Source organism: Cynocephalus volans, chromosome 5 (genome assembly GCF_027409185.1).
Source record: "Cynocephalus volans isolate mCynVol1 chromosome 5, mCynVol1.pri, whole genome shotgun sequence".
Lineage (NCBI taxonomy): Eukaryota > Metazoa > Chordata > Mammalia > Dermoptera > Cynocephalidae > Cynocephalus > Cynocephalus volans.
The window spans coordinates 160,554,735-160,575,623 of NC_084464.1; the positions used below are offsets into that span (position 1 = coordinate 160,554,735).

Below are 20,889 nucleotides of genomic sequence, written 5' to 3' on the forward strand. Positions count from 1 at the left end.
TTTTCTGCTGGCCTCTGTTTTGTAAACTTCTACATCCATGTACACCACACCTCTCATGGGTTGAACTGTATCCCCCAAAATTCATATGTTGGGGTCCTACCCCCAGTGCCTCAGAATGCGACCTTATCAGGAAATAGGGTTGTTGAGGGTGAAATTAGCTCAGTTAGGATGAGTCATGCTGGAGCAGGCCGGCCCTAGGCCATTATGACTGGCGTCCTCATAAAGAGGAGAGATTCAGAGGCAGACAGGCCCGGAGGGAGAACGCCCTGCCCTGTGAAGAGGAAGGCAGAGGTGGGGCGATGCCCCTGCAAGCCCAGGAGTGCCCAAGGCCGCCAGCAGCCACCAGCAGCCGGGCCAGGCTGGGACAGAACGTCCCTCTCAGCCACGGAGGGACCAGCGGCTTTCATCTGGGACCCCAGCCTCCCCACTGTGGGGGACAACCTTTCTGTTGTTGAAGCCGCCCACTCTGTGGTCATCTGTTATGGTGGCCTCGGCAAACTAACACATCTATAATAATAAAAGTTACTGAAATCTAAAAATTAAAATAGAAGAAGTGGAGGCTGGGGGGTGGGTGGCACCTGACGGGGGTGGTGCAGGCCCCACGAGCAGGAGCTGCTGCTGCCCAGCACGGGGGCTCCACATGCCCCGCGGTGCCCCCTGTCCCCGCCCCGGGATCCTGGCCACTCTGCTCCTTGCAGGTGGCCCTGAGCTGTGAGACGCACAAGGGGCACGGGGCTTGGGGGACGCTGGGCCACGTGGTCGCTATGCCCTCAGCCAGCTCCAAGTCTATTATTATAATGAAACGCCCCATCCTCTGGTCCGCGGGCCTGAGGCCGGGCACAGAAACCCGAGCCGATCTGGGCCCAGCAGATCAAAATACCTCCAAGAATAACCGGCCCCGAGCCCGCCCCGAGCCCGGCCGGCCCCCACTTCCTCTCGAAACTGCCCGGGAACCGGGTTATCGTGTCGCGCAGGCTGGAATTCAACCCAGCGAAACAATCGGAGGAAGTGTGGAGCTTTCCCCACGTGGGCAGCGAAACGGGGTCCCTGCTTATCAAAGTGACAAGATTTATTCAGTTGCTACAAACTTCCAAAGACTTCCTTTCCCAAAAGAAAGGCCGGGAGGAAGGTCATGTCCCTCAGCCACCTCTGTCGAGCCAAGAGCACCATCTGCTTCGCTTCAAGCGGCTCAGTCAGGTGACTTCTCCCCCAGCCCTTAGATCAGAGCCACAGCTCTGCCTGCCTGGAGAGGGGTTTGCAGTGTCTCCAAGGGGGACCCGTGGAGGCAGGAACAGCCTGCTCTCAGGCCACGCACAGGCACGAGCGCAGGGAGGCCAGCCACCCGTGTCTCTGTCACCTACCTGGGAAAGGGGAGGGAGGGGAGAGCAAGGTAGGAGAGAAGAGGGGGGCAGGGGAGGCTCCTCCCCAGCCCTTACCTGTTTCCTTGGCGGCCTCTGATCTGAACCCCCTGTATGGACCCCACAGTCTCCAGCCCAACCTCCCACACCCTCCCTGATTGTTCTCCTGGTCTCTGGGCTCCCTCCTCTCCCTACAGGTCTACAGCAGTCAGATGGGTCTTCTAAACTCTCACCTCATCATGTCATCGACCCACTCCAAACCTTCTCTATGTCTCACCCGCTTAGAGTAGAATTCATCATTTTCCACCAGGTAAATGGGGGTCTCACTCACCCGGACACAGCTGGGCCCCTATGTCCTGTCCTGGGCCTTGCTCAGGCCACGCCCTCTCACCTGGGTGCCCCCTTCTCTCCTTTCCCCCAAATGGCCAGGCAGAGCCTCTCACCAAATCCTGCTGAGCCTCCCTGCCTTGCCCAACCCAACGAGCCTCTCCCCTGGGAATTCCGGGGCCTCCAGCTCTTTAGCTCACTTGGCTGTTTGCACAGTGTGCTGTTTATCTTGTGTATGTTTAACCTTGTGTCCATGTGTTTATCCTATAGCATCAGGTGACCAGAGAGCATCCTCAGACATGGACATGACTAAAGGAAGCCAGCTATCAAAACCATCCAATTGCACAGTTTAGAGCAGATAGTCTACACCGATCCCTTCATTCTGAGCTTGAGAGAGTGTCCCCGGGTCTCATGGCACCACATCAGAGCACCTGACCCTGTACCATGCTGTATGTACATCACACTTATGAGCAAAGCACCCAAATAGAAGGGTCACGCTCCTCCTCAGGGGATCTAGAAAAGGGGACGTGTAAGAATTTGTTCACCACCTGAGAAAGAGACTGCCCCAGTGATCGGTGGGGATGTATGTGGCGAATTCTCAAGAGACTGAGCGATACACATAATGCCAGTTTATTAGCACCTGTTACCTGCCCACCTCCTAGAGGCCTCAGATGCAGAAGACTGTTTTTGAACAGAGAAGTATTTCAAAGGGAGATGCGCCTTTTTCAGGAGATGTGTGAACCCACTTCTGATGGTCTCTGCTCTGGAGGGGCTCCCCGAGTTTCCTGATCTATAAAGCTAAGAACCAGGTGCCAGAGAGGGAGGGCAAACAAGTGGCCTGAAAGCGCAGCTCGCCTGCATTTGCATCTGTGGGATGCAACGCTTCACTAGTAATCAGGGCACAGTTTCCAGCTAACTGTAGACGCGGCTGCAGAATCTGTCTCGGCACTACAAGCCGTTCAGTGTTGGCGTGAAAGCGGAAGCCTATCTGCTCTGCGTGCTCGTGATGAGGAGGACTCTATCCATGTCCACCCACCTGGGAAACAGCACCCAAGCAAGCAGCCAGCTGTGTCCTCCCGCGGGCGTCTCTCTCAGTATGACACTCCCAAGACCCCTGCTTGGTCTAAAATCCAGGCAGCACTTAGCAGTGGGCTTGAGGGTGGGAACAACACATCGCAGCTAGGCAACCCCTCCTCTAGACAGGCCCTCAAATTCTCATGGCCCCTAGATGACCGAGTGGCACTTCTAGGGATTTTCTGTGCTTCAGTCAATCAACCAGTCAATCAGTATCTATTGGATACCTTCTACAGACATCCTTAACCATTGGGGGGACTTGGATCCATCTGATCATCTGATGAAAACTCTAAACTGCTATACTCGTGTGCACCGTATCATCTACAAACAGAGAAAATCCAGTTAAAAGTGCCTTAACAGATAGGACATTTATGATGTCACATAACTTAATAGACAGGACATTCATTATGTCACTCATCAGGGCTGGTCGAGGCAGAGCTCATCACAGCCACAGTGTGAGGCCAGGTGCTTCCACACTTCCCTCTCTGCCCTCCTTGTCCCGTCAGCTGTGACCTGTGGTCCTGGCAGGGCTGCATCCGCTCCATGCACCCAGGTAAGGACGCTGAGGTCTATGAAGAAGAGACCCTCTCTCACGGGTCACCCTCATCAATGAGAACCCTCTTTCCCAGAATTCCTGGGAAACTTCCCTTCAGATCCCATCGGTCTGCAAAGTGATGAGCCAAAGCTGAAACCAATTGCTGCAAGGAGGAGACTTCCAGGATTGGCCCCAATCCCCAGAAGGCTTGTTAGGAAAAAAGAAGCCAGGAAGACGCACTGCTCTTGGTAAGCAACAGCACACACAAACTTTGCCTACAGTTTTGGGGAATTCATAGACCTTAAAGTCTCTCCGTGAAGGTCCCCTGAGAGTCTCGGGGCCAAATACTGTGTTAGCACTAGAGCCAAGCACATGGAGAAGCGCGTCCTGCTAGGCGAGATATGGGACAGGTTGATTTCAGGGAAGCTGACTGTATAAATTATGATTATCATAGTAAGTTGCAAAAGCAAAAACAGCCAGCCCGCAACTGCTATGAAGATCGGATGGAGGTAGGTGGTTTGGGATGAGGTGGGAAAACTGAGCTGATTGGAAGGACGACAAGATTCCAGGGGAAGGAAAGGCAGGCAGAGGCGGGGCCAACAGGCATTCCACACCCAGAAAAAGCCCAGGGTTTCTCACATGACAGAAGAGTTTGCAGCTGCGATCTCAGCTAAGCCACTGGCAGGCCCACGGCTGTATTTGTATTGAGTCCTTTTGATGACAGCATGAATTCTGAGAACAAAGCTTCCAGGCTGGGGATGTGTAACCAGAACCCAGAGATAAAAATAGTGTCTCTTCACATGCACATAGGTCTGATCTCAGAGCTCTGAAAAAGAGTTTCTGTCATTTATACAACTTAGAAGATTTCTCGAAAACCACAAATCAGGTGAAAGTCTGAACATTTCTACTTGGCTCCATTCATCATGTATAATATTCTTTCAGTTATTTGGTACTTCTCTAATTAACTTTTCTTTCTCATTGAAAAATCCGCTGACTTCTGAAGTTATTTTGAGATATAAGTATAACAGGGAATGATTTAGCAGATTAAGATTAGAGTTCTTATAATAACATTAAAGAGTGTATCAGGGAACCACATGTGACTCTTCAGGGAATAAAGTTTCCTTAAAGAGACCAATACACATGCTTAGATTTTAAAATTAGCATGAGTAACATAATTTTCCAGGTGGGAGAAGAAAAATGAGGTCTTAAACAGTTGTACTTTGGCCAAGAGGAGAAGAGAAACAAAGTGGAAGGCTCTGGACTGACTCTCCCTGGATATCACTTTGAGGGGCCACTGCCAAATGTCACACTTGAAAAGCCGAGCCTTCGCGACTGATGATGGAACCATGCTCTTGGGGGTGACCCTCCAGTCACTAATGTTCATGGGAAGGAGTTCAGGAACCCCTACCCTCCCTGGCTCCTGTGTGTGTCTGCTGTTTGCCTCTTGAGATTCTGGCTTAGGTTAGTCCTTCTCATTGGAACTGTCCCATCTAATCCCAACCGGGCCGCTGGCTCCTCCCTTGCCACATGAACCCCGTGCTGGTGTGCTGCCCACATTTCAGCTGCCAGCCAAGCTCTCCTTTTAGCTTCGGCTGTGGCCCCAGAGCTGGCAACACGGACAACCCCTGTTACGAGAACCATGTCTCCAGCTGCCACATTTCTGAGGTGGCCGATCCTACTGTCACTTTGGAGGACAGACTGTTGGGTCTCCAAAAGTGCTGCTGCTTTAGTCGTCTGAGCAATTCCAGTGATGGAGATGCCCATCAAAGACTCGGTTCCTATAGTTACCCTAAACTGGAGACCAGATTCCTGACGGTCAGGCATTTTCCCCCTGCCTCGGAGGAGGTGACAAAGGAGGCGACAGAGGACGTGGACACTCCATTGGGTCCTCCTCGTCCCGCTGGGACATCTGACGCTCTCTGCAGTCTCTGGGAGCCCAGCACACACAGCGGTCAAACTTTTCATTCCTCCTTGGACCACCGCTGATGTTCAGGCCTCATGTGCTCCTCACTTTTCTCTTACTGCTGTGGGCATTTCCCCGGCCATCCGCCTCGGTGGCTTCCCCTGCAAGTCTGCTCACTTCCCAGGTGTCACAATGGTGCTGAGCTCCAGACACCCCAGCTCTGTCTGCCTCCCTTTCTGCAGCCTCTGACTTGCACAGCGAGCTCCTGTGCCACAAGTCGGAACACACGAGTGTTCTTTTTTAGGCCTACAGTTTATTTAGTGACTGTTACGATGCCCAGCATGTCCAATATATGATAGTCATGATCTCTGATATTTACAATAGTGGTGACCAGTGTTTAGGAAGGAGTGAAACAGGCTGTATCAGCTTCCTAGGGCCACCATAACAAAGCACAACAAGCCGGGGGCTAAAACAACAGAAATTTATTGCCTCACGGTTCTGGAGGCTATGAGTTTGAAATCAAGGCAATGACAGGGCCCTGCTCTCTCCAAAGCCTCCAGGGGAGCATCCTGCCCTGCTCTTCCAGCTTCTGGTAGCCCAGGAGTTCCGTGGCTTGTGGCGGTGTCACTCCAGTCTCTGCCTCCACTGTCCCACGACACTTCCCCTATGTCCTGTCTTCTCTTCTCATCAGGACACTGGCCATATAGGATTAGAGCTCCTGACCTCATCTTAACTTGATTCCAACTGCAGAAACCCTATTCCCAAATAAGGCCACACTCACAGGTACCACGGCTTAGATCTTCAACCCACCTTTTGCGGGGGCACAATTCAACCCCTAACACAGACGAAGTTTGTCTTTGGCCTCCTTCCCCGCCATCCCTTCTGCACCCCCATGCTTCTCTGGAACCTTCCTTCCCCATCTCCACCCCTTAGCCCCTGCCCCTTTCAAAATCTCCACCAGCAGCAGGTGAGGGAGGACTGAGAACAGGTCGTGCGGAGGTGAATGGAAAGTCCTAAACTCACCCTGGGGGACACCAGCAATAGAGCTCCACACAGCAGAGAAGGGGCACCGAGGAGGAGACACGTGTGGGGCCCTGAGGTCGTTTCAGGGAGGCGTTTGCTGACACGAGGCCGGTGTTTCCACAGGAAACCTAAATGCTCAGCACTGAGCTGGGCTCGGGTCTCCTGACAGCAGCTCACTCCTTCAAGGGGGATAAATCTTCAGGACGGCAGATGTGTGAGCGGGAATGACCCCAGATGCTGCTTCTGAGAGCCCGGCAGCTTAGGCTGCTGTGAAGGTCACAGGGTTACTGCAGGAGGAGTGGCGGTGGGTGCTGCTGTGGATGGAATTGTGTCCCCCACGTCCATGGATTAGAAACTTGGTCCCCATTGTGAGGTATTAAGAGAGTGGAAATCCTATTATGGTAATTGAAAGGTGGGGCCTTGAAGAGATGAATAAATTGTGAGGGCCCTGCCCTAGTAAATGGATGAATCCAGTGATGGCTTAATGGTGGCCACGGGGCATGGTTCTGAGGGCTTCAAAAGGAGGAGTTAGCTCGCTCTGCTTCTGCCATCCACCATGTACCCTGCTTTGCTGTGAGGACTCACTACCCACCAAGGAAGTTCTCACCAGATGTATCCCCTGGACTTTGAGCTTCCCAGCCTCCAAAACTGTAAGCAATAAATATTGTTTCTTTACAAATTACCCAGTTTCAGTTATTTCTGTTATAAGCAACAGGAATGGACGAATACAGAAAATTGGTACCAGAGAATTGGAGTGTTGCTTATAACAAATACTTGAAAATGTGGAAGTGGCTTTGGAACTGGGTATTGTGTAGAGGCTGGAAGAACAGGCTAGGAAAAGCCTAGATGTTGGTGAGGAGAGTTTGGAACATTTTAGAGACTGGTTAAATGGTAGTGAGCAGAATGCTGATAGAAATATGGACAGTAAAGGCCATACTGAGGCGATCTCAGATGTAAATGAGGAGCTTATTGGAAACTGGGGCAAAGATCACCCTTGCTATGAACTGGCAAGGAACTTGGCTACATAATGTTCATGCCCAAAAATTGTATGGAATGTGGAATTTCAAGGTGTTGACTTAGGGTATTTGGCAGAAGAAATTTCTAAGCAGCAAAGCATACAGGAAGCTTCATGGCTACTTTCAACAGCCTAAGCTGAGTTATGAAGGCAAAGGCATGAGGTAAAGCTGAAATTTATAATTAACAAGGAAGCAGAGAGTGAAAAATTGAAAAACTCTCACCTTGGCCGCATAGAGAGTGAAAAGGTGTTTTTGGGAGAAGAAACGAAGGGTGCAGCCCAGTGACTTTTGCTAAGGAGATTAATACAGAAGGAAGGGATTATCAAGAGAATGGAAGAAAGACCTTGAAGGCATTTCAGACATCTTCAAGGCTGCCCCTCCCAGTTCTGGCCCAGAGGCCTAGGGAGATAGAGTGGTCTTGGGGTCTGAGGTGCCCTCCGTAGGCTCACTGCCCAGGGATGCTGGTCTCCACACCAGCACCCTGGTGGCTTTGGCTGAGCCAGCCATGGCTAAATTAGCCCCAGGTATGGCTGGACCTGCAGCTTTAGAAAATACAAGTGGCTTGGGAGCCTCCACCCCAATTTCAAAGGATTTATGGAAAAGCCTGGGAACCCAGGAAGAGATCTATAGCAGGGGTGGAGTCACCACGTACAACCTTGAATAAAACAATGCCCTGTAGAAATGTGGGGTCAGAGCTGAATCAGAAATACCCCACCAGGGGCATGCCTAGTAGAGCCATGAGAGCACGACCACTACAAAGACCCCAGAATTGTAGAGCTACACAGTGGAATGCTAGCCGGGAGAGCTGAAGCATGAACTGAGACCAGGAAAGCCATAGGAGTGGAGCTGCCCAAGAAGTTTGGAGAATGCCAAACATGGAGTCAAGGCACATGATTCACCAGCTTTGAGATTCGATGCCTGCCCTGCTGGGTTTTGGACTTGCTTAGGACCTATTACCCCATTCTTTTGACCTCTTTATCCCTTTTTGAAAGGGAATATGTACCCTATGCTTGTCCCACCATTGTATCTTGGAAGTAAATAACTTGTTTTGATTTCACAGATGGGACCCTGAGACTTTGGACTTTGGACTTGAAACAAGTTAAGACTGTGGGAATGGGATGAACTTGGGGGCCAGGGACAGAATACTGTGGATTGAATTGTGTCCTCCAAAGTCCATGTATTAGAAACTTAACCCCACTGTGACGGTGTTAACAGGGTGGGAAATCCTATTATGGTAATTGAAAAGTGGGGCCTTGAAGAGGTGATTAGATTGTGAGGATCATGCCCTGGTAAATGGATTAATCGACTAATGGTTTAATGGTGGTCAGGGACATAAAAAGGACGACGGAGGAGTTAGCTCTCTCTCTGCTTCTGCCTTCTGCCATGTACCCTGCTTTGCTGTGAAGAGTCACTATCCACCAACAAAGGTCTCACCAGATGTGTTCCCTGGACTTTGGGCTTCCCAGCCACTGAAACTGTAAGCAATAAATATTGTTTCTTTACAAATTACCCAGTTTCAGGTATTTCTGTTATAAGCAACAGAAATGGAGTAATATATGTGCAGGCAGAGGCACCCAGCACCCATGGCTTTTAATGGAGGAACCATGCTGGGGACTGCTGTACAGACAGGAAACATGAGTCAGGCCAGGCTGACAAATGGAAAATGTTCGTGTTCTCGGGCTCCTTCCCAGCATCTACAGCTGATGCAATTCATCAGATAGGAGTGGCTGATTCCAGCGGGCCCAGAGGTGTCCTTGAAATCCTCCCCAACTGTGGCCCAGGCAGTGTCCGCAATCAGAAGAGTTGACACAGGAATGAGATCTGTCTGCCATCCCTTGTCTGAACCTGGAGGAACAAAAACCCCTCACACTCTGAACTGAGCTGCCCTGGACCACTATGGCCAGTGTCAGGGACAGATCTGTCCTTCCTGGCTTCTGGTGAGTGGGTAAGCAAGAGACCCATGTAAGAGCCTAAGCCACACTACTTTCCCGAGTCTCCCTGCAGATGGTGGCAGGGAGACCAGGCCACCAGCATCCTGAATTACACTGTTCCATGGCCTTTGTGCCCTTCTCAGGGTTAAAATAAAACCCTGTGAGTTCTGGCTCTTGGCTTGAAAGGCTGGTAGCTAGTCAAGAGGTTGGGAGTGCTCACAAGTACGCCATTTGGAAAGTATTTATAGTTGGAGGATGTCCTACCTGGGATATTTTGGAATCTACCATTGCTCCTAAAATTACATGTGCATTCCGTTTTTAAAAATATGCTGCATCAAAATCCAAGTTCACGCAGTAGATAAAGCAATTATTCATTTAACAAATATGCTTTGATGCCTCCTTCAGAAGTTTACTCTCTAAAAAGATTCATCATATATCCTTTAAGTACAACACTTCTAGCACATCCTTGAAGTGATTTTATTTATAACAAGGCATTACTACACAAGCTGTGCAGAGTAACGCCCATATATGAGGCCATCAGGAACATACTGAAATATCGTGGTTTGCGGTATAGTAGAAATTCTTAGCGCTTCTTTTTTAATCACCCGCCATTTATCAGACATAGGAAGAAACATCTGATAGCTAAAATAAACCTGTACCTTGGCATAAAAATCTTTGTGCAGCCTCCTAGACCTGCCGCCAACCCAGCCCCTCAGTGACCTACCTCCAGCACACAGCCACTCTGGGCTTCTTGTCTGTGGTGTCAGTTGGGGGGGGGGGGTGTGGCTGGCAGAGAGCCTCAGGCAAACTCAGCAATCGCAAATGTTGACTTACCTCCCAAAAGCCAGACTGTGAAATAGGACACCTGATACATATTCTGGCCCCCAACTTGAACATCAGATCTTTGGGGGAAAAGAGGGAAAAGCTGCCTCCAATGTTTGATTGTTCAGTTCACATTCAGCAGTTTGATTGCGGCTCACTGATTCCTTCCGATCTCCTCTGTGACATCACTGGCAACTCTGCAGGCCTTTCTCTTCTGCCTGCCTCCTTCCTTTAGTCTTGAGACCCACCAGCCACCCTTAGGCCATGCCTAGAGTTCCATAAAGAGGTCCGATGCTTTATCAATCTGTAATACATTTGGGGCTGAGAAATAATGTTGGTCAGTTACAATGTCCCAGTCCATTCGCCGGTGTGTCAGTTGGGTCCTCTGGGAAGCAGCTGTCCGCCATGCAGAGTGGGAGGGCAAGAGATTTGCTGGGGGATAACGCTTGTAAACGATGAAAGAGAAGGAAGCAGAACTGGGCGAGCTCAGGCTCTGATGCAGATCGGAGGACCTCAGCCACCTCAGCAGGGGCTCTGTAGCAAAGCTCACCGCTGCAAGGAACGCGGGGACAAAGGCTGAGTCAGCTGTGAAGGCACTAGCAACTTCTTGAAGGAAGGTGAGGTGATCTTAGCAGCACACTCCCACAGCCAAGATGCTTAGGGTGTGTGTGTGTGTGTGTGTGTGTGTGTCTGTGTGTGTGTGTGTGTGTGTGTGTGTGTGTGTGTTGTTTTGCTGCTTCATTCAGTTTCTTTTTTAAAAGGAACTGTCTCTTCCCTTCCTTACCTTTGGTCATTAATGGGAGCTGCACCCAGCCCAGGTGTCTCTATTCTGTGCATCTGTTTACAGGGCATTATGTGACATTGCTGCAGCAACAGCCAGCTAGTGCCACTTCTGCTTCAAAAGTACAGACGGAAAGTTAGGCTCAACCCCTGACTGTACACCCAGTGAGGGCATCCCAGCTCAGTCTCAGAGGGGACAGGAGCTCCTATCCAGTGAACAGAAGCCCCTGAGACAGCCCAGAGGACAGAGAGGAGGGGGGAGAGTGGGAATCCTCGTCTTAATGTGTGAATGTGGCCACCTCTGTGCAGTACAGGTGCGCAGGGCCAGGGCAGGTCTACACAGCCTCTGCAGCACTGGGCCACCAGTCAGGCTCATGGCCCTCACCCCTGTCCTCTCTGGCCTCCGCCCACTGACCTCTGGCTCAGCCCAGGCCTGCCACTGTCACTGCCCCAAGGAGAGGGAGCGATGACTGTGAACCTGCTCCAAGGCGCCTGGGCCGCACCAATGCCCGGCTCTTAGCGTGTTAAACACATCACATGAAAACATCCCTAAAAATAAGGGTGATGTCAGGAGGCTGGTGACAGAGCTGCAGGCGGCAGGGCAGACGGAAAAGCCAGGGCCTGGGAGTGCTCTGCGTTCCCTGCCTCCCATTCCCAGGACTCCAAAGAACAAAGCGGAGCAGATGGCACCCTCAACCTCAGGAACACCCTGAGGTGCCCACTTTCCCCTTGAGTTTACACAACTGCAAACCTTAAAAATGGGTTTCCTCGGATTTGAATGCCCACACACGGGCATCCCTGCTCCCGGTCACATGCCCTCCCCTCACAGCTATCAGCTGTCCAGAGCCTCCCTGCGGGTTTGGACGGTGACCAGAGCCCCCGGACCCCCGGGCAAGCAGCAGTGTTGTCTCCCAAACGGTCCCCGCAGAGTCAGACCTCAGGAGCACAGAAAGCAGCCGCCCCAGCCGTCAGCAGAGGGGAGACCCGAGTGGCAGGAAGGGGCCCCGGGCCCAGTGGCCGAGGGCGCCGGGGAGGTGGCGGCCCCCTCGTGCTGCACCGCAGAGAAGCTTCTAGTCGGCAGAGGCCTGGGGACGCTGGAGCTCTGGCACTCAGAATATTTGCATAACGTGAACACGCTAGGAGCTCATCACACAGCCCAAGGCTTCGTGAGAGACGCTCTCCGAGGGCTCGTTCACGTGGTGTTTTCATGGAATACTCCCGAATCTGAATCCCTCACTGAGCTAGAAACAGGACTGATAAGCACTTGACAGTGTCTGGGGAAGCAGATCTGGCCGGGGGGCCCTCTGCATCCGTGGTTCTGTCTGCACGGACGGTGGAAGGGGACAGGGAGGAGGATCGCCATAGGACAGTGCCGGGAAACGTGTTTCTAGGCATTAAAAGCACAACAGGCAGCCGGGGACGGCGCCGTGTCCAAGAGGAGCTTAATGGAGTGGCTAAAGGCACGTCCCGATTGCCACGCTCCGTGGGTGGCTGCCTGCAGCACTACCATTAACTTGGATAAACCCCATAAACGAAGCCAACCACAACCACGAGCGCTGCCCGCCCGCCCCTGGCTCCCCAGCCCCAGGGCCTAACATACTCAGCTGCACTTGGCCCGTGGCTCACCACGGACTTCCTGGGCTGCCCCTCCTGCCTATAGAGTCCTGCTTTGTGTGACCTTCGTGAGAGTATATATAGCTGACGGAAATTTCTCAGGATATTTTTGGGAGACAGCTGTCTGTGATTCTACTCGAGGACTTATGGGTGGCAGTGACAGAAAGGGCGTGGGCACGGGAACTAGAGTTGGTGAATGTGGGCAGGGAAAATGCAGATGTGCAATTCCCAGCAAAATATTGCCTTATACACACTTATTAAGTGAATGAACAGAAGGATGAATAATGAAGGACTGAATCTCTATCTGCCTTTGAGAGTGCAGCTGAGGTTGACCAAATCCTAGTCAGAAATTTCAAGGATGAAATTTCAGGTCCTAAGTGAGGAATTCCTCCTCCCCAGTGTCCAGTGATTCACGTAACGACATGCGGCTGCTTGTGGAGAACAGCTGACTGTAAGAGCCACAGTTCTGCTCCACGATCTATTTAAGCAGCACCCAAACCTCAGTGAGACGTGAACCTGCTTATCTGGGCCTTGTCTTCCACAGTCGGGCTAAAGTGTGTTTCCTGAGACCGTGTTCCCACTTTATTCTCAGGTGTTTATTGGTTTTACATGGGGGAAAAGGGGGTATTGGGAAGGATCTTTGGTCAAAGAACATGGGGATATACTACATACTAACTTTGTCTTGGGTTCTATACTATACATTAACATATAAAAACTCTAAAAAGTTCTGCAACAAAGAACCTACTTAACTGTATTTAACCCAATGCTCCCCAAATTTATTTGTTTTTGCAAAGTGTGGTAGACAGAACAATGCCCTCCCAAAGATTTCCACACCTCAGTCCCCAGAGCCTGTGACTGTGTCACCTTACACGGCAAAAGAGATTTCGCTGATGCGTTTAAGTTACGGATCTTGAGATGGAGAGATTATCCTGGATCATGGAGGAAGGGTAACCTGATCAGAAGGATCTTTGTGAGAGAGTCAAGAAGGTCAAAGTCAAAGGAGACTAGACGATGGACGCAGAAGTTGCAGTGACGGGTTTTGAAGACGGGGGAAGGGGCCACAAGTCAAGGAATGTGGGTGTCCTCTAAAGGCTGGAAAAATGAAGGGAAAATTCTTCCTTGGAGCCTCCAGAAGGAACACAACCCTGCAGACACCTGGCTTTTAAGACTCATTTTAGGGTTCTGACCTCTGGAACTATAAGAGAATAAATTTGTGTTGGTTTAAGCTGCTAAGTTTGTGGCAACTTGTTACCACAGCCAAAGGAAACTAACAACACAGAATATGTGTCAATGTTTCATGTTGGATTAACAGAATTTGGGAAGTGAGAACACTCCTGCTTAATTGTCACAGATTATGAAATGACCAGAATATGCCTGCCAACCACCCCATTTGTGTCACAGCTTCAGGCCCTCCTGGAGCCTTATTTTTTGTTGATATAGTAAAAGCTGTTGAAGGACCAAATCCACTAATAAATCAGTATATGTTATTATCCATTTTTTCAAATGCTGTTATCACAGAGCAGGCATAAGAGGCTGAGGTCTTGTTTCCATGGGAGGTCCACACAAACCTGCGAAAAGTCTGTCCTCTGGAGAGGGCACAGCTGGGGGGACCCATGCGAGTATCCCAGCCAGAAGTCATGAATCTTCTGGAATTAAGTTTCCTGCCCTTGACATCCTGGCACTTCATTCTATTTTTAATTAAAGAGACTGTTAAACTTCTCAGGCTTCTCCTTAGAGTATTCTTGGAAAGGGCTTGAAAAGAAATCTTCAAGATTTTTTCAAGAACCGTCTCTACATCAGCATTTGGGGCCAAGAATTGAAGTGGCTGAGATGCTTTGTAACAAGGCCCTGATGGATGTTTTGATGTGAAGAAAGGTCAGACGGGTTGAGAAAAAATGTAAAAAGCATAAGACCATCTTGACAAAAGTTATGCAAGGAGAACTGGATCAAAGATGAAGTTGCTGGGCTAGAAGAATACCTCTGATTCTTCCTTTCTCATGAACTGGGTCTTTCTTACAAGATTCAGTAGTGTTGTTTACACCCACAGTCACTTGCTTCAGATCCGATTACAATGCACTGTTCTCCATGGGACTACCCACCCAAAAGGCCAAATGAGACAGTTTGCAGTTTTGTACACAGGCCCACTGTGCGCCTGCCGCCCAGTCTCTGCATTCCTGGCTCCTTCTGGAAGGCTCTCCCACCTACACACATCCAAGGCTTCTGTCTCCAGGGCCAAACTCACCTTCCAGGCCTCCCCAGCTCTCTGGCCAGAATGGTCTTTGGCTCCCTGGCATAGCAACTCACCCACTTACCTGCACCTCTCTGTGGTCCTTTGCTACCTGCAGTGTCAGAGCTACCTGCACACCTTGCCTCCTTCCTTAGGCTGTAAGTTCATCCAGGGCTTGTCTTCACTGCAGCTCTTTGCATTGCAAATACCAGAAACACACTCAGTCCAGCTTAAAAAGGGGATTTATTATCAGAATCCTGGTTTATCTCAGGAAGCCTAGAGCTGATTTTGTTGGTAGTCTACCCAATATCCTTTACCCTTGTGTTCCTTAGCATGTTAGTTCCCTGGGGCTACCACGGCAAAGTACCACAGACCGAGTGGCTTAAATAACAGAAGTCTCATAGCTCCAGAGGCTAGGGTTCCGAGATCAAGGTGTTGGTGGGGTTGGCTGCTGCTGAGACCGTGAGGAAGAAGCTGTCCCACGCCTCTCGCTCAGCTTCGGGTGGCTGCTGGCAGTCTTGGCACTCCTTGGCTTGTAGGAGCATCACCAGTCTCTGCCTTCTTCTCATGGTGCTCTCCATGTGCCTGGCTGCCTCCAAATTATTCCTTATTATAAGAACCACCAGTCATGTTGGATTAGGGGCCACTCTACTCCAGTATGTCCTCGCCCCAACCTAACAAATTCCGTCTGCAACACCCTGTTTCCTCATAAGGTCTCATGCTGAGGTACTGGGAGTTAAGACGCAGCATATGAATTTAGTGGGTGCACGTGGGGACACAATTCCACCCACAACACTTAGTAACAGAACCCCATTTTGATTGAGGTGGCAATGTGGCAAGTCAAAAATACTTCTGGAGACCCAGTTCTGGTAAATGAGATGTAAATGAAATTCTATTGGGTGAAACTTCTGGAAAAACTAGTGTAATTTTTCACCGACTCTCTTCTTTCCTTCCTGAGTGTGCATGTGATGCTGGATGTAGAGCAGCCACTTTGCCACAGTGAGAATAAAAGCCACGTGCTGAAAACAGAGGAGGAAGAAGTCAGAAGCCACCCAAGTCCCTGATGGCTTTTTTGAGCCACTACATTATCTCTGGACTGACTCCTTTTCACCTGAGAAAAATAAACTTTATTGAAATCAATGGTTCTTAAGCAGGGACAATTTCCCACCCCCAGGAGACATCTGGCCATATACGGAGACATTTCTGGTTGTCACACTAGGGAGGGTCCTACTGATCTCTGGTGGGTAGCGGCAGGGATGCTGCTTAACATCTCGCAGCGCACAGACAGTCCCCACAACTGAGAATTATCTGGCCCCAAATATCAACAGTGCGGAGGTTGAAGGACCCTGGCTAAAGTCAGGTTGACAGGTGTTTGATACACGAAATGCAAACGCACAGACAGGGAGCAGAGCAGAGCCGGAAGACAGGCTGGAAGCAGGAAGCAGAAGTGATCAGGACTGAAACTCTGTTTTCTCCAGTTCTCCGGGATGGCCCAGCATCCCTGGCTGCTCCTCTCTGCAGGCCGCTCCTGTCCTGTCCTCTCTGCAGGCGGCTCCTGTCCTGTCCTCTCTGCAGGCCGCTCCTGTCCTGCTCCTCTCTGCAGGCCGCTCCTGTCCTGTCCTCTCTGCAGGCCGCTCCTGTCCTGCTCCTCTCTGCAGGCCGCTCCTGTCCTGTCCTCTCTGCAGGCCGCTCCTGTCCTGTCCTCTCTGCAGGCCGCTCCTGTCCTGCTCCTCTCTGCAGGCCGCTCCTGTCCTGTCCTCTCTGCAGGCCGCTCCTGTCCTGTCCTCTCTGCAGGCCGCTCCTGTCCTGTCCTCTCTGCAGGCCGCTCCTGTCCTGACCTCTCTGCAGGCCACTCCTGTCCTGTCCTCTCTGCAGGCCGCTCCTGTCCTGTCCTCTCTGCAGGCCGCTCCTGTCCTGCTCCTCTCTGCAGGCCGCTCCTGTCCTGACCTCTCTGCAGGCCGCTCCTGTCCTGTCCTCTCTGCAGGCCGCTCCTGTCCTGTTCTCTCTGCTGACTGGGGCTCTTGGTTCCTCAGTAAGTATGTAGACAAATGTAACATTCCTTCATCCCTTGACTGTATTTGTCCTAAATTCAAGCTACCCACAGAAACTGAGTTGTCTCTGCATCCAAACCCCTAACTTCTGGACTAAAGAATTTGATTGGCCCATCTTGAGTGAAGTTCCCAATCGCCTTTGCTCAGGGGAAGCAGGTCATGTAGTTAAATGTCCCGGGCTGAGGGGTGGGAGGAGAGGCCCAGAGAAGGGGTTTCCTGAAAACGGAGGTCACTGGCTGAGGAGGCTGCCCAGTGGGTGTCTCCTTCAAGGGGGGATGGTTTTTAGCCTTCCAAGCACTAGCACAGTGCCTTGTGAGCAGGAAGTTGCTCACAGAACAAGTGAAGAGTGGTCAAGATGACAGGGACAGAGCAAAACCTCTGTGCCTGAAGGCCTGTGTCATTCTGGAACGGTTGGGAGAGACCCTTTTCCCTGTCGATCTACAAATATTCATCAAATAAATCCCATGTCATAAGAACCTCTACCCACACCTACCCCAGGTATACGAGGGTGCTTCAAAAAGTTCGTGGAAAGATTCGTGTTATCTTTTTGTTTATTGGTGTGTTTGTTTGGGTGGCTGGCTAGTCAGGGGACCGTGGTGTCCTAAGCAACTGAGCTAACCAGCCAGCCCCATAATTAGTATTATCTTTAATTCTATTTTTCCATGAACTTTTTGAAGTACCTACATATGTACTAAACTATTTTTTTCTGGGTTTCCAGAATTCTTTGCCCCCTTGTAATGTATTTACTGTTCATTTTTTTCAGATTAACACTTGCATCCATTGCCTTAAATTTAAAGTTCTTTGCCTTGAAAGGTATCAAAGGTTGAATAAAAATATACTGAGCCCATTGTTTGGAAACAGCTAACACATTGTTTAAAGATAGATGTGTCCTATGCTTCACAGCTTTTTGGAACACTTTGGATACTTTGTCATTCGTTCTTTAAGCCTCACCCTGGCCTGCCCATCTGGGGCCAGGATTCTTCCTTCTCGTTCCCTAAGGCCTTTCTCACAACCGCCCTCCAAACTGGTATGTCAGTTTGTCCAATTGTCAGGGCCCTGCTAATTAACCGGTTGACTCTAAACTAGTTCAAACAAAGGTTTTTCCAGCTGGACAATGTGTTTCCTTTCCCAGCCCCTGGAGTACACTTTGTGTTTTAACAGGAGTGTTGCAATTACATGATCTAATGACTGAGTGGTGGCAGGAGTTTCATTCGTTAACACAGGTCAGTGGGGAAGACGATTTTGGTTAGGGTGGAGAGGGGGTGGTTCCCAGGACCCACCAAGCCTTAATAATCCCCATGGGTTGATCACCTGTATGTGCCAGTTACCATGATGTGCACTTTACAAACATTGTCACATCCTCACAAAAACTCTGAAAGTTGGACATTAGTATCCCCATTTTGCAAATTAGGAGCAGAGGGTCGCAGGTTAACCAAATTTCTTTCCCGAAGCCATATGAAAAGAAAGGACTAGACTGAGGTCCAAACCCAAGTCTGTCTGTCTTTACTCCATGCCACCTCTCCACCCTTCTTGTATCCAGCTGGCTGCACGGTGAGTTCTAGATAACAACAGTCCCTTTAGGAATAGACGTGTATGTCCCCTGCCAACACAGCAGGAGATCACAGGATCTATTTCCAGGTGGCAGAGGAAGGGCTCTGTCAGCCCTGGGCCGTCCGTGGGGTCTCATTCCTGTCTCCTGCTGATTGTCGCTAGAGAACCTGGCTGCCTCCACAGCCACATCCCAACTCCGTATCTACTAAGAGAAGACTTTCTAAGATGTTTACTGGAGAGGGACATCACTCAGGGGGTGCTAGGACAGATTCTCCAGTGCCACATCTCTTCTCCTGCCTCTATATCCCCACATTCAGATATGACCCTGCTCCTGAGCTCTGCAGCCCAGGAAGAAATTCCAGGAAGCTGGGGCGCCACTGTGCCTACAGGCTCCTCTTCTGTCCCACCCTTCAGGCCTCCCAAGGAAACCCAAAGACGGCATCCTCCAGCCTTCGTGCCAGCAGGCCCTGCCCTGCACATTCCCACCTAAGGAATATCAGAATCCATGGCTAGGCTGGAATCTTGTAATTTGCTTTCCCTAGATATATCTATGTGGAAAGAAGTTTTGCAGATCAAATCATAGTGCATTAGAATTAATTACATACTATTAGATTCACTGCTGTGGCAAAACCTTGGGAAATGAAGAATCTTTTTGTAATTAAAATAAACAAATTTCAGTTCACCTCTTTTCCTTCACTTTTCTATACCATCCTCTGAGTATTTGAAAGTGAGGCACATTCACATGCCAAAAAAATTTAAACCCAAGTAAAAAAATCTAAGAAAAATTTGGTAGACTGGAATTCCTGATCCTTCGTAAACATCTTCAACAACAGATTTCGGCCTGTGATTGTCTTTCTGAAGAGCTCAGGGCTCTGCAGGGTGGAGGAAGGGGAAGGAGGAACGGGGGGGAAGGGAGAGGAGATGCAGAAAAGGGCTAAAGATATCCTCTCTGTCCTATAGTAGGAAACCTGGCAATCGTCAGAATGTCTGAGGCAAGGAATGAACCACAATCTTCAGAGTCCAATAGCAGCACGCTGGATAATAAAGTCTGAGTATTAAAACATTCCCGAACTGCCCATGTCTGACTGTGAGAACGTGCATAGCCCATCTTAGGTAACTTGCATAGGAATCTGGGGAATGTGAGGGTGTGAAATAGTAGCAACTCTATATAATAACTAAGGGACTGTTTTTTTCAGAGTAAAAATTGTTATGGAGATTAAAGAAAAGCCGAGAAAAATATTTCATTCTTTTTCTTTGTTTCTTTCAGACCAGTGGGCGTCAAAATTTGTAATAATGGAGTGTTCTCTGGTAAAGGGCGACAAGGATGAGGTTTCTGATTATAGCTGCAAATGCTTTAAGTAGCTATCATAATTAATTATTAAAAGAAGTAGTCTTCCCTTATACATGGAAGTCTGAAACTGTGATAAGAAAATGTAAGGTGTCAGTACATGATTTCTTCTAAGGCACTGGAGCTTTAAATGGGATTAATGTTGGTCACCATTTTAGGAGTTGAGATGCCACTTTTGAGGAAGTGAAAACATCCAGGAGATGTTTTTGCCCTCAAAAAGTCATGGTAAAGAAAATGCTGTGCTTTCTTATAGCTGGTGCCATTCAGCACTGGAGACTGAGGAGGGAAATCAGACAGCGGCCGTGTGCATTTCCTCTCTGTGGTTTGCAGACATGGCTCTGACTTGCAGGAAATATGGACGAGACACAGGAGCTGTCTCCTCGTTAGATGGTGCCCAAAGCGGGTGGCACCAATGTATGAAGGGGTGAAGAAAGGAATGCAACTGGCTAGATTCACTTCCCTTTTTTTTGATTTTCTGGACGCTGACTTTCATTTCCCCAAAGGACATGCGGAGTTGGCATGGCCAGCCCCTGTCAGGAGATGTGCTCAAAACCCTGAGGTTTGGGACTAAATGTCAAAAACACAAAATACTGAAAACTCCTACAGACCTGATGGCATTCCGCCTCATGGCCAAAGACTTCAACAACGTGGTGGACTGTAGATTCCATGCTGGGTAGAGGACAGTGTTGGGGTGCATGCGTCTTAGGGCACATGTGTGTGTACATGCATGTGTGCATGTTCTGGATGGTACCCACTTCCATCTGTGTGTGTTTGTGTGGTCTGTGCTTTGTGAGCAAGAATAAAGATAGTAAGAACATTCAGATGCACTTGGGCTGGACATGCAGAGTTTTTTTGTTTTTTTGTTTTTTTGTTTTGTTTTGGGTCTGCTTGGCTGCAGACGTCCAGAGGAAGTGAACCCATACCGCTGGTGACCTCATTTCCACCTCTTCCCAACAATCCCACTGGCTGCCCAGGAGGAGGCTGGGAGGTGCCCACACAGGACTGCAGCTACCCCCAGCACACCTGCTGACTCCCAGCCCCAGCCCCTACACCTCTCCCGTGGTGACTTCAGATCAAGAGCAAAGGCAGTAGTCTTCGTCAAATAATGAAGAGCATGGGTGGGCGGGATCATTAATTACATGCAGAGAGGCCAGACGTGACAGTGACATAGGTTCCTGCAATCATGCCATGGAAATTAGTCACTCAACAGAATGAGCAAAACATCTATTATTGATGACATTTGCCAAACTGGAGATAAGTTGAGTGCTTTATCTTGAACCAGTGACGATGATAAACGACTTTTATTAAATCAATATATCAATGCAAAGC

At 49.7% G+C, this 20,889-nt stretch overlaps 1 long non-coding RNA gene across 1 annotated transcript; it reads left to right on the top strand.

The window, feature by feature from the left end:
- The first annotated feature begins 961 nt into the window (after positions 1-961).
- Positions 962-8,677, top strand: LOC134378752 (uncharacterized). Its single transcript, XR_010023689.1, has 3 exons — positions 962-1,197; positions 1,556-1,668; positions 1,956-8,677. It is a non-coding gene; the product is annotated as an uncharacterized LOC134378752 (long non-coding RNA).
- Positions 8,678-20,889: the final 12,212 nt, after the last annotated feature.